The 13,188-nt window shown below is 47.6% G+C and overlaps 1 protein-coding gene across 8 annotated transcripts in view; it reads left to right on the plus strand.

The window, feature by feature from the left end:
* The window catches only part of l3mbtl3 (L3MBTL histone methyl-lysine binding protein 3), a 189,090-nt gene that overhangs the window by 173,774 nt on the left and 2,128 nt on the right, over positions 1 to 13,188 (plus strand). The gene's annotated exons all lie outside the window — the stretch shown is intronic.

The following is a 13,188-nucleotide window of genomic DNA, read 5'->3' on the forward strand; positions in this document are numbered from 1 at the left end:
TACAGACTCAATTTCTGGGATGCTTCTGAGTCTTCTAGAATTTCCTAGTAATTCATCAAGTCTTGCATTTGATGTGTACTTCTAGTAGGTATTCCTTTCTGCTCGTGGTAGTTCCCCGTGGCTTAAAAATGATGAGTATAAACAGATTTATGGCAACGGCGCCGCTGCCATTCACCCCGAGGAAATATTCCGGTAATCCTGTAGTTGTAGCCACACTGAAGATTTTGAGGCAATTCCAGCAGCACTTCAAGTGGAGGGCAGGCTCGAGGGTGATGCCGATAAGAGGGAATCATTGTTTCGAGCCAGGGAGGATGGATGCAAGGTTCCGGGGATGGGAGGAGAAAAGATAAAAGAGATGAAGGATCTGTTTCTGGAAAGGCGGTTCACAAGTTTGGAGGAGTTGGGGGTGAAGTATGGGCTACAGTGTGAGGAGGGCTTCAGGTATATGCAGGTGTGGAATTTGGCAAGAAAGGTCTTCCCAAACTTTCTGTGGCGCCATCCTCCTCATTGTTGGAGGAGGTGCTGTTGGTCAGGGGGCTGGAGAGTGGGGTCGTTTTAGAGATCTACAGTAGGATCATGGTTGAGGACAAGGAGTCCATGGAAGGGTTTAAGGCCAAGTGGGAGGAAGAATTGGAGAAGTCGCTGGAAGAAAGATTATGGTGCAAAGCGCTGCAAAGGATCAATGCCTCAACTCTTGTGCGAGGCTGGGGTTGATTCAGTTAAAAATAGTACATCGGATGCACTTAACAAAGGCAAGGATGACTCGGAAGTTTAAGGGGGTGAAGGATAGTTGCGAATGGTCTGGGAGCGGCACTGCCAATCATGCCTGTGTTGTTCTGGTCCTGCCCGAAGTTGGCGAAATTTTGGGGCTCATTTTTCAGCACCGTGACTGATGTTCTGCATACGGACTTGAAACCGAGTCCTCTGGAGGCCACATTCGGGGTGTCAGACCTGCTAAACTTGTAGACGGGAGTGGGGACAGGCATTATGGCCTTCGCCTCATTGTTTGCCCGCAGGTGCATTCTGTTGGGAGTGGAAGTCAGCTTCTCCCCCTGTTCCTCGGCGTGGCTCGGGAATCGAATGGAGTTCCTGTGTTAGGAGAAGGTGAACTTTGCACCAAGAGGGGCGAATGTGGGGTCCCACCAGAGATGGCGTTTGTTTGTTTACATTTTGGGGACCTGGTCGGTATCCAGGTGTAATTTGGGGGAGGGGACGGGAGGGTTGTAGATTGTTGTTAAAATGTTGAAAATTTGAATAAAAAGTAACATGTTTTCCAGTACAACTCTAAAAATATTGTTTACAGTCAGTCAGAGGAAACACATATATTGTAACTGATCAAAATGACGGAGGACATTGCCACTAATTTGCGGCAATGTTGGATCACTTTTTTTCAGCTATATATTATACAACAGTTAGAACATAGAGAACATAGAACATAGAACAGTACAGCACAGAACAGGCCCTTCGGCCCTCGATGTTGTGCCGAGCAAATGATCACCCTACTTAAACCCTCGTAACCCGTATCCCAACAATCCCCCCATTAACCTTACACTACGGGCAATTTAGCCTGGCCAATCCACCTAACCCGCACATCTTTGGACTGTGGGAGGAAACCGGAGCACCCGGAGGAAACCCACGCACACACGGGGAGGACGTGCAGACTCCACACAGACAGTGACCCAGCCGGGAATCGAACCTGGGACCCTGGAGCTGTGAAGCATTGATGCTAACCACCATGCTACCATGAGGCCCCTTTTTTTTTTTTTTTTATTAAACAGAGCATGCTGAATGCCTTCTTCACCACCCTGTCCACCTGTGACCCCACCTTCAAGGAGCTATGAACCTGTATTCCTAGATCTCTTTAGAGATTGTTTTAAAAACAATTCTGTAAATATCACAATACAGCAAAGCAAGTTTCCTCCTGTTCAATGTTTCACAAAAATATGAAATGAAACATCATGAGGGAGGAGATTAAAATTTCAAAACTCTGAATCTAAATCCCAACCTGCCTTGAATGCACCAATCTCCTTTTTTATTGGTGTTAGGTTAGGGGTGGATAAATAACCTGGCCTCCAGAAGTGAGTCAGTTATTTAGGTACACTAGTGAGGCTATTGAGCAACCTCCCACCCCCAATCCAAAGTCACCCACCCCTCCTACGATCTTCTCGTCGGACCTATAATCTCTTTAACTCTCCACTGCCTCCCCCCTCTCCCCACACCTTCAGATCTAACCTACAACTTCTTAAATCCCCCTCTCCTAACTTCCATCCACTGACGTGTGTCTCATTCCTTTCCTCTTTGCTCCATGGTTGCAGCCATTCAGTGCAGAACCTCCAACCCAACAGCTGACCAACCTTTCCATCTGACAGGCAGCAGGAAGTGGAGAAAAAAACTCATATGAGGGTCTGCCATTAAATTTGTTGGGGCCTCTGGGATCCCAGAGTTCCGAATTTCCTGGCTTCTATGGCCTCCTTCCCCTCTTCCCTATAAATTTCAAGATCCATGTGTTCAGATGGAAACATCCCTGATGTGACCATCAATTCACTCGAGACACGATAGGAAGTAAACTGAGGCTTTAATAGACTTACAACTGAGCCTGCCTGCGACCAGAAGAACTGAGGCAGACTCACAAGGCTGCACTTTATATTTCTGATTGCGGGAGGGGCCACGGGCAGAGCCGAGGGTGGAGCCCTGTACAAGCTCCTCATCTCCCCCTGTGGGTCCGTTTTATGTGTCCGGATGTGCTTCCAGAGGCCGGTGTCCTCAACCAGGATTGGAACGAAGCCCTCGTGGTAGTGACCCTAGGGAAAACAAATTGTCGCTCATGAGGGGTCTGGTTAGTGGGCAGTGCACAGGAGGGACTTAATTGCATAGAGCGCGTCGGGGAGGACTTCCTGCCAGTGGGAGGTCGGGGGATTCCTGGATCATAGGGTCAGTAGGACGGTCTTCCAGACCATCGCGTTCTCCCTCTCCACCTGCCCGTTCCCCCTGAGGTTATAGCTGGTAGTCCTGCTCGAGGCGATGCCCTTGTCGAGCAGGTACTGACGCAGCTCGTCGCTCATGAAGGACGAACCCCTGTCACTGTGTACGAAGCTGGGGAAGCCGAACAGGGTGAAGACACTGTGCAGGGCTCTGATGACTGTGTGGGAGGTCATATCGGGGCATGGGATAGCAAAGGGGAAGTGGGAGAATTCGTCTATGACGTTGAGGAAGTACACATTTCGATTGGTCGAGGTGAATGGCCCTTAGAAATCGATGCTCAGGCGTTCAAAGGGCTGGGAAGCGTTTACCAGGTGGGCCTTGTCTGGTCTATAGAAGTGCGGTTTGCACTCCGCGCCGATCGGGCAGTCCCTGGTGATGGCTTTTACCTCCTCGGTGGAGAAAGGCAGATTTCGGGCTTTGATGTAGTGGGCGAGCCGGGTGACCCCCGGATGGCAGAGGTCGTTGTGGATAGCCTTTAATCGGTCGTCTTGCGTGCTGGCGCATGTGCCGCGGGACAGGGCTTCTGGGGGCTCGTTGAGCTTCCCTGGCTGATATATGATGTCATAATCATAGGTGGAGAGTTCGATCCTCCACCTCAAGATTTTATCGCTTTTTATTTTGCCCCTTTGCAAGTTGTCGAACATGAAGGCAACCGATCTCTGGTCGGTGATTAGGGTGAACCACCTACCTGCGAGGTAGTGCGTCCAGTGCCGTACGGCTTCCACAATGGCTTGAGCTTCTTTTTCGACTGAGGAGTGTCGAAGTTCCGAAGCGGAGAGGGTTCGGGAGAAGAAAGCTACTGGTCTCCCTGCCTGATTCAGAGTGGCGGCGGGAGCGACCTCTGAGGCGTCGTTCTCCACCTGAAAGGGGACGGATTCATCCACCGCCCACATGGCGGCTTTGGCAATGTCCTCCTTGATGCAGTTTTTTTTTAGAACAGTACAGCACAGAACAGGCCCTTCGGCCCTCGATGTTGTGCCGAGCAATGATCACCCTACTCAAGCCCACGTATCCACCCTATACCAGTAACCCAACAACCCCCATTAACCTTATTTTTTAGGACATTAAGGGCAATTTAGCCTGGCCAATCCACCTAACCCACACATCTTTGGACTGTGGGAGGAAACCGGAGCACCCGGAGGAAACCCACGCACACACGGGGAGGACGTGCAGACTCCGCACAGACAGAGACCCAGCCGGGAATCGAACCTGGGACCCTGGAGCTGTGAAGCATTGATGCTAACTACCGTGCTGCCCACGTGCTGCCTGGTGGGCCTCTGCTGACAGTGGGAAGAGTGTGGTCTTAAGTAGTGGGCGGGCTTTGTCCGCATACTGGGAGACCCACTGGGCGCAATAGGAGACGAATCCTAGGCACCTCTTGAGGGCCCTGGGGAAATGAGGGTAGGGAGTTGTAAGAGGGGGCGCAGATGGTGATGTTATCCAGGTACGGAAACGTGGCCCGCAGCCCGTACTGGTCCACCATTTGGTCCATCGCTCGTTGGAACACTGGGCAATCCCTGATGATGGCTTTTACCTCCTCGGCCATTCGTGACGCCAAAGGGTTAGGAGGAAATGGCAGAGGCGGCCATCTGCCTAGAAAGTCGTGTAGTGGCGGTCCTCTGGGCGGATTGGGAGCTGGTGGTATGCAGACTTCAGACCCACCGTGGAGAATATGCGGTACTGGGCGATCTGATTGACCATGTATGCAATCCTGGGGAGGGGGCATGCATCGAGGTGCGTGAACTGGTTAATGGTTTGGCTGTAATCAACCACCATCTGGAACTTTCCCCCGGTCTTGACGACCACCACCTGAGCTCTCCAGGGGCTGTTACTGGCCTCTATGACTCCCTCACGTAGGAGCCGCTGGACTTTGGCTCTAATGAATGCTCTGTCCTGCAGGCTGTACCGCCTGCTGCGAGTGGCTACGGGTTTCCAGTTAGCCGTTAGGTTAGCGAAGAGTGGAGGGGGGTCGATTTTTAGAGTCGCTAAGCTGCATATAGTGAGTGGAGGTAGGGGTCCGCCGAAGCTGAGTGTGAGGCTCCTGAGATTACACTGCAAGTTGAGCCCGAGTAAGAGTGGGGCACAGAGGTCGGGGAGTACGTACAGCTGGAAATTAGAGTAGCTGGTGCCCTGAATCGTTAGGGTCGCAACGGTGCGCCCTTGAATTTGGACCGAGTGCGAACCCGAGGTGAGGGAGATAGTTTCCCGTGCAGGGAAGATAGGGAGTGAACAGCGTCTTACCAGGTCAGAATGTACAAAGCTCTCGGTGCTCCCGGAGTCGAAGAGGCACGGTGTCTTGTATCCGTTGGCTTGAACGGACATCATCGAGCTCCTGAGGTGCTTCGGACGGAACTGGTCCAAAGTGACTGCGTTGAGTTGCGGGTAGTCGGTGGCTCGATCAGCAGTGCTGGAGTAGCCCCGTGATGACTGTCCGCGGAGGTCGTAGTCGTCGAGGTGAACTTCGGGTGATGGCGAAGATGGCCGCCCCCGTGGATCGCACGTGGCGGGCGGCGAGGAAGATGGCGCCCAAAATGGAGGCCCCCATGACTCGCACATGGCCGGCCGCGTGGGGGAGGATTGCCAAGATGGCGGCCCCCATGAGTCGCACATGTCGGGCGGAGTCGGCAGACATGCTGCAACATTACGGGGTCTGCGGGCCTGCGAGTTGGGGGAGCAATTGCTCTGGACGGTGGGGGAGTTAGAGGGTTTCGATTACGACAGGCATACCTTAGCATAATGTCCTTTTCGACCGCAGATCGCGTTGCGGGCCGGGCAGTGCTGCCATGGGTGTTGGGGCTGACCACATAAATGGCACGCTGGCACTCCATGGGTGGGTAGGCGAGTGGCGCAGGCCTGGGGCAGTCGCTGGTCGGGGGTCCTCGATGGGGTCGTGTGGTCTGCGGGGAATGAGTTGAGATTTTGAAACGTGACTTCCATTGAGGTTGCTAGCGCTACCGTGTCCTCCAAGTTCTGGGCCCCTTTTTCGAGGAGTCGCTGGCGCACTTAATTAGACCGGACCCCTGCAACGTACACATCACGGACAGAGAGTTCCATATGCTGGGAGGCAGTTACAGCCTGAAAGTTACATTCCCGTACAAGGGCTTTTAAATCGCGCAGGTAGTCCTCTAGCGACTCTACGGGGCGCTGGCGGCGGGTAGCGAAAATATGCCGCGCGTTGACCTCGTTTACAGGCCGAATGTATAATCGGTCGAGCATAGCGAGGGCCTCGGTGTACGGGTCGGTACTATTGAGCTGTGTAGAGATGCGATGGCTCACCCGTGCGTGCAGTAGGCTCAGTTTCTGCTCATTTGTAGTAGCGGAGGTAGTCGACGCAGCCAGGTAGGCCTTGAAACACCGAAGCCAGTGTAGAAAGATTTATTTCACCTCTGCAGCCTGTGGGTCGAGTTCTAGTCGATCAGGTTCTAGGGCTGATTCCATAGTAGTTTTCTTAAGTCTATTAAATTGATGTGACCATCAATTCACTCGAGACACGATAGGAAGTAAACTGAGGCTTTAATAGACTTACAACTGAGCCTGCCTGCGACCAGAAGAACAGAGGGCAGACTCACAAGGCTGCAGCACTTTATACCTCCGGTAGTGGGAGGGGCCATGGGCGGAGCCCTGTACAAGCTCCTCTTCTCCCCCTGTAGGCAGAACCGCGCAACGGCTCACAGACAGAGCCCACAAGGGGACAATGCTATACAGTATGAACGCAATACTATACAGTGTGAATTACATGATGTACATTCACCACAATCCCCCGTCCCCCGCCTAAGCATGGCAGCCTATAATTTGCCCATTCAGAAGGCTGTGCTAATACTTGAATATGACAAAGAAACGAAGGATAGCAGGCACAAGTAATAGAATGAAATTGCAGAATGCTTATTTCTGTGTAAAATGCAGAAAAAATGAGATGCATGTTTCTGGGCCATACACCATAGACCGTAGAATTTACACCCCTTTATACACCTAACATTTTTAGTTGTCCATCTGAGAGGTAATATGAAATGCCAGTGCTTGCAAATAGGTGGAATAATTTGAATGTTTACAATGCTTCTGCCTCATTTTCCCGCTCCTTTGTCAGCTGTAAAGGTAATCTGACCCTTAACCTTTATGCTACAACAATGATTCATGGTGCAGCAGGTGACATCAGCAATTATGGCAGCTGATATTAATGCTGAACAAACCACATCACAGATTGAAATCTGTCCTGTCTAATCGTAGTCTAATCTTTTTTTTGTATTGTAGAACGAGGAGGGAAAACTACTGAACAAATGCATAGAACTCTAGTGATAACTTTTTAAAATTCAAGGAATTGAAATGTTTATTAAAAAAATTTTTTAAACTTTAAATACACAAGATAAAAGATACTAGTTAGAAAAAAACTTGCAAAATTACCCCAAAATGCTTTATCAGAGATGCACAAGACTATTTTCAGGGCAAAAGCCCTTATGGATTCTTAACCATAAAATCCAGGAAATATTTTCACTTTAAACAGACATATAACTGCAGCTTCCCAGAACTAATTAATGAGATGTTTCTCAGGGCCAATGTCCTGTAAGTTAGTTGCCGTGAGGGGATATCCTACTTAAAGTCAATTCCTGTATTTTGGAGTGAACTGAAAAGCTGTGAAAGTCTTTTAATGGAAGAAAAGCCACTCCGGTTTTGGGCCAGGAGAATTTCAGCACTTGTCCCCAATAAATTTCAGATTGACTCTGTTTACTTGCAAGTTAAGAACCACAAGGCCTCATTACCAAATGCAAGAAAATAACACCTTTAATCACTTAGATTCCACAGGCCATCTGACTCCAACATCCTATTCTTTGATTAACGTAGGACAAACACAGACACAGCTTTCCCCTTGCCTACACAGCACACATATATCAACCCAGTATAGGAAAATCTACACATATCATCACGCTATAATCTGCTATATTCAGGAGGAATATCCACATCTTCATCATACATGACATTCACGTATTCCATCATCAGACTGGCATCTTCCTGAGCAAAAAGAAATACAACTCCCCAAACAGGCAGCTCATTTGCAAACTCAGGCAGTGCTTCATAGAGTCTGATTCTGGTTTCCTGGCAGCAGTCATGATTCATTCATCCTGCTTCAGTTCTTTGACTTACCCCTATGCCAATCAGACTGTCAAGTCACAGGCTAGCTACTTGTTAATAAGTGATAGCCCCTCCAGATATTAAACTGGGCAGAGAGAAAAGGCTGACCCACAATTAAAGGCAGAAACCTGATGAGCCAACCATGTGTGTGCTCAAATGGCAATTCCCCAGCCTGGACCACACTGGATGAATTCTGCTGTACAACCTTGACAATGTCTCCAAATTGATTATGTGCTACATAGTCTTGTGTCCAGAGGGACTGGCTGTTAGCAACACCTGTGTAGAAAAAAATAATGGAGGAAGAACAACAAAACCAGCTTTGATTGTTGTGTTCCTTGACCTACCTCAGTGTCCTGAGGATATTTCCTCAGTGGCTATGCTTTGGAAGGTGGAAGGCTGCTGGCCTTGCAATGAGTGCATTTTTGGTGGCCATGATGGGTATCTTTGAGAGGTGTCTTGGTGTGGACAGTATGATCCAGCTGGCTGTGTGGCACTGACCGAATGTGTGTGACAAGGGAACAGCTATGCTACTCTGAAAAAGAGCAGCAAGTTTTTCATCGGTGGAGCCAGCGCCACTGTCTTGGAGTTGTGATTCCATACCTCTTGCACGATACGAGGTGATCCGAAAACACTAGCAATTTGACCTTTTCAGGACCTGTATTTAAACAAGAATGAAAACCCACTGTTAGAAACAGAAGAAGAAGAAAGACTTCCATAGCACCTTTCATGCCTTCAACACATCCCAAAGCACTTTGTAATGCTTGGAATGTTATTACTGGAATAGGTGAGGAATTTGGCAGCAGTTGAACTGAGGCAAGGTGTGTCAAATTATGGAGGTAGAAACATGCGAGGTGGGATTTTCCCATTTCTGAGATCTTAAGTGTTGACGCTGATGCAGAATTCATGGACCTTCACAACAGCAAAACTGGCACTGAGTCTAGATCGAGTTCAGCAACTGTGAGGGGCCAGCGCCATGTGGAACACAGTTGATTCCAATGAAAAACTGTGCGGGGTTCGCCAGGTCCGTGATTGACACTCGGGAGGCTGACAAGCTGCAGCTGCATATACAATCCCCACACACAGTCATCCCAGCCAACAAGATGGCACTGGGTGTGCTAGAGCGTGCCCATACAGCTCATGGGTCGGCTGGGGCCAGAGGGCACCTGGGGGGTGGCCTAGGGGTACACCTATATGACCCATGGTCCTAAGTTCACATTGGGCAGTCAGCGGTGTGCGGAGCTGCATGACTGCCTTTCCTGCTGCGGCAATAGTGATCCATGTCCATCCACCCCCAACCCCAGAGCCCCATCTCCTGGCCACCCCCTGCTACTCCCAGCGGCCCTGGCAGCAGCCTCCTGCCAACATCACAATTGTCAGCAATCTATGGTGAGGTTGGTCATTTTCCGTACCCCCTCTCTCTCCCTCAGCAGACACCACGCTAATTTCGCAAAGCACACATGTACCGCTCCGTTGGGAACCCATTCCGATTGCATTGACGCCGCTGTTGAGGTGACGAAGAATAGCGATTTGACGTCCGATCGGTGCCCGCTGCGATTTTAGCATCGGAACCTATTCTCTGCCCAATCGCATTTCACGATTATGCCGTCAGCCAACAGAGATTCATACCCAGGCTCTTAGCATTGGAGTAGCTACATGGTTGGAAGCTCATTTCTGATTCAGGCAGGCAGTTGCTAAAACAAGGGGTGGAGGTAGTGACGAGGAAGCAGGGTTTGTGGTGATGACTGAAGACTTTGGTCTACCCAGTAATTAGTTGGAGAAAGTTTCTGCTCAACCAGGACACAACCAGACAACTGATAGTTATTGGAGGGCTGGAGAGAGGTCGTGAAGGCACAAAAATTTATAATGCAAATAAGAATCAGGCATTTCATGGTGGGTAAGCAATTTGCTTGTATTTTGCAAAGTGACAAATAAATACTATATTTGTGAGGTCCATGTCTTGCATTTTCAACAACATTAACTATTTTAACCATGTGAAAGTTCTGTGATATTTTAATTTGTTGCAGTGGTGGCAAATCACTGACTTATGTAGGCTATAATAGCTATTGTAAATACCACAAATTATGTCCTAGTCTACCTGTGAACTATGACATGGAAGATAATTAAAGATAAAAATTTAAAGTGCAAATGATCTTGGTGTGTAATTTGCATATAAATATCGTAATTATCAACAAGAAGATGAGGTAGTTAATAATTAACATTGCCCTTGTCTGTTCTAAGTGATGGATTCCAGATAATATGTGCTATTGTCTTGTCAAATATTTTGACAGTGAACTTCTCATCTATGTAATTAGTTTCATTTTACAGTATGCATAGTCTATCTCACTGGGGAATGGTTACTGTTTGCTAATTGCACAAATTTACCAGTCCATCATCCTTAACCACTGCATGCCCAGATATATCAGTTTTGTGCAAAAGTAATGAAGTGCTGAATGTAACAAGTCGGATGCTAATAAATTTGATTCTGAAATTCAAGGCAGAGGTTTAGAGGTGGTGATTATATTAGATTATAAATCATAAGTGCAAGGTTCAAGTGATTAATGAATGTCAACAGAAAACTGAGGTTTAGTTTCTTAATTTAACTGTCAGCTGTTTGGATTTTAGGTGCTACAATATGAAGAAAAAGATTTTCAGTAAATAGTTTTCTGATGAAAAACTGTGCAGGGTTCGCCAGGCCCGTGATTGACACTCGGGAGGCTGACAAGCTGCAACTGCATATACAATCCCCACACACAGTCATCCCAGCCAACAGGATGGCACTGGGTGTGCTAGAGCGTGCCCATACAGCTCATGGGTCGGCTGGGGCCAGAGGGCACCTGGGGGGTGGCCTCGGGGTACACCTATATGACCCATGGTCCTAAGTTCACATTGGGCAGAATGTCTTGGCTGTAAAGGTAATAAAAGATAATGTCCGGAATGTACTTCAATGTGCACCACCAAGACTGGCTCGGTAGCATCACTACAGATCAAGCTGGCAATGTCCTGAAGGAGATGGCTGCTTGACTGGGTTTTGGACTGAGGGGAGGGGAGTTAGATGGAAAGCAAGAGGTGCATGGTCATATTGTCATCTGCTGGATTGTGGAATCACAGTGTGCAACCACAACTTCCGAAACAATAATATGAATATGCATAAGGGGGAATCTTTGGAAATTAATCCTTCTACATTGCAATGGTTGTCCAATTTGAATTTGAGGGTGAATGCATATTTTCCTGTAGCAATCATCCACTTTACTGAAAAGTCTTTCTCAAATACCAAACGTAGTAATATTAAAGTTTCTTTGTTTCTGAGACACTACAGTTCCTTGCCCTGAATTCTAAAAAGCTGTAGGATCACTGACTATTGAAAGGTGAATAAATTGTGGCAGTTCCCTACATATTGGGCAATAATGTGCAGAAATCTAAGTTTATATTTCCCCACTAATTGGACATGAAAGGAGTGAAATCATTTTTGGTTGACTTAGTGGTATGTGTTGACTGGGATGTGTAAAACCACATGAGCATAATCTATTGCTTGAAGCCACTCGTGAGCTGATTAAAACTTAATTGCCCGTGCATTCATTTCTCGCTCGCACAACAGGGCTGGAATTCTCCGACCCCCCGCCATGGGCACTCTTTCCCTCCACGCTGGCCTCTGTAAGCCACTATTAGACCTGTTGCTCGCAGACCAGATAACCAAGCACAATATTAACTTTCAAAGCCATATTAAGCACTGTCTTAGATCTTCAACTTTTCAGTTCTCCCTAAAGTATGGAATAAAATTCTTCAGGCACTTTGGGGTTAAACCATAGGCTTCAAATCCTTAAATCTTAATATTTGAAAAAAAAAAGACTTGGTCTGTACGTGCTGCTGTATCTGCAGGAGGCTCTGTATGATTTGTGGTGCTGCCATGTGAGCCTGGTTTTCCAAATTGTTGTGTCTTTTCCTCCTCTTCCACCATAAATATCATAAATAGGGGAACCCATGCTGGGAAATCTATACTGCAACTTTGGGTGGGTGGCACAGTGGTTAGCACTGTTCCTCATAGCGCAAGGGACTCGGGTTCACTTCCAGCCTCGGATGACTGTCTGTGTGGAGTTTGCACTTTCTCCCTGTGTCTGCGTAGGTTTCCTCCGGCTGCTCCGGTTTCCTCCCACAGTCCAAAGACGTGCGGATTAGGTGGATTGGCCAGCTAAATTGTGCCTTAGTGTTCAAAAATACTAGGTGGGGTTACGGGGATAGGGTGGGTACAAAACCGATGAGCCAATTGGCCTCCTTCTGCACTGTAGGAGTTCTATTATTCTAGGAGTTCTATGAGTTCTAATTTCTTTGAGGGAAATTCCCAAAACAAAGAGCAGTCTTGAGGGAGACACTCAAAAACAGTTTGGAGATGTAAAAATAAAGGGCAAAATGTCTACCCAAAGTAAAGGCAAAACTCCCTGAAATAACACTATGGAACACAAACAATTAACCTTTAAAAAATCTAACCAATGTTGTCCACTCATCAGCAGGATGACTTCACAGGGCTTTAGCTTTTATTGAAACACAGAATAAGAATATTTAGGGTCTTCAGAGTGTGGTGTGCTGTGCTGTGGTTGCCAAAGGACATACAAGATTATACTACCTCAAAGTTAAAATCCTTTTGAGTAATTCCCACAATCATGAAACTCTTCTATGCGGCTGTGGTTGAGATTGCTATCCTTTCTGTCTCTTGCTACTGTTGTCTTAAGAAAGTAGACTGTCTAAGGGTACCAGAAATCATTGGAACTAGGCAGGAAGGGTATTTGATGAACAGATCTTTCTTGATAAAGTAGTGTGTTATGAATAGTGAGAATCACCGCTCATCTCAGTATTACTGTTGGATGCATTCAAGGAAAAGGCTGCAGTCCTTAGATCCTGGACAGATCGTTCCTTGAAGTTGTTTGTGCCCTTCTCCATAAGAACGTTTAACAGGAGTTTAATGGATGGAAGAGGATATGCACTCTTGATGGGACTCATTGACTTTTAATGTACTGGAATAGGTCTTAACATATATTTAATCAAAGTTAGTTTTTGTGATGGGGTAATTTTCTTCATTTATTATTGTAC

This window comes from Scyliorhinus canicula, chromosome 6 (genome assembly GCF_902713615.1).
Source record: "Scyliorhinus canicula chromosome 6, sScyCan1.1, whole genome shotgun sequence".
Classification (NCBI taxonomy): Eukaryota; Metazoa; Chordata; class Chondrichthyes; order Carcharhiniformes; family Scyliorhinidae; genus Scyliorhinus; species Scyliorhinus canicula.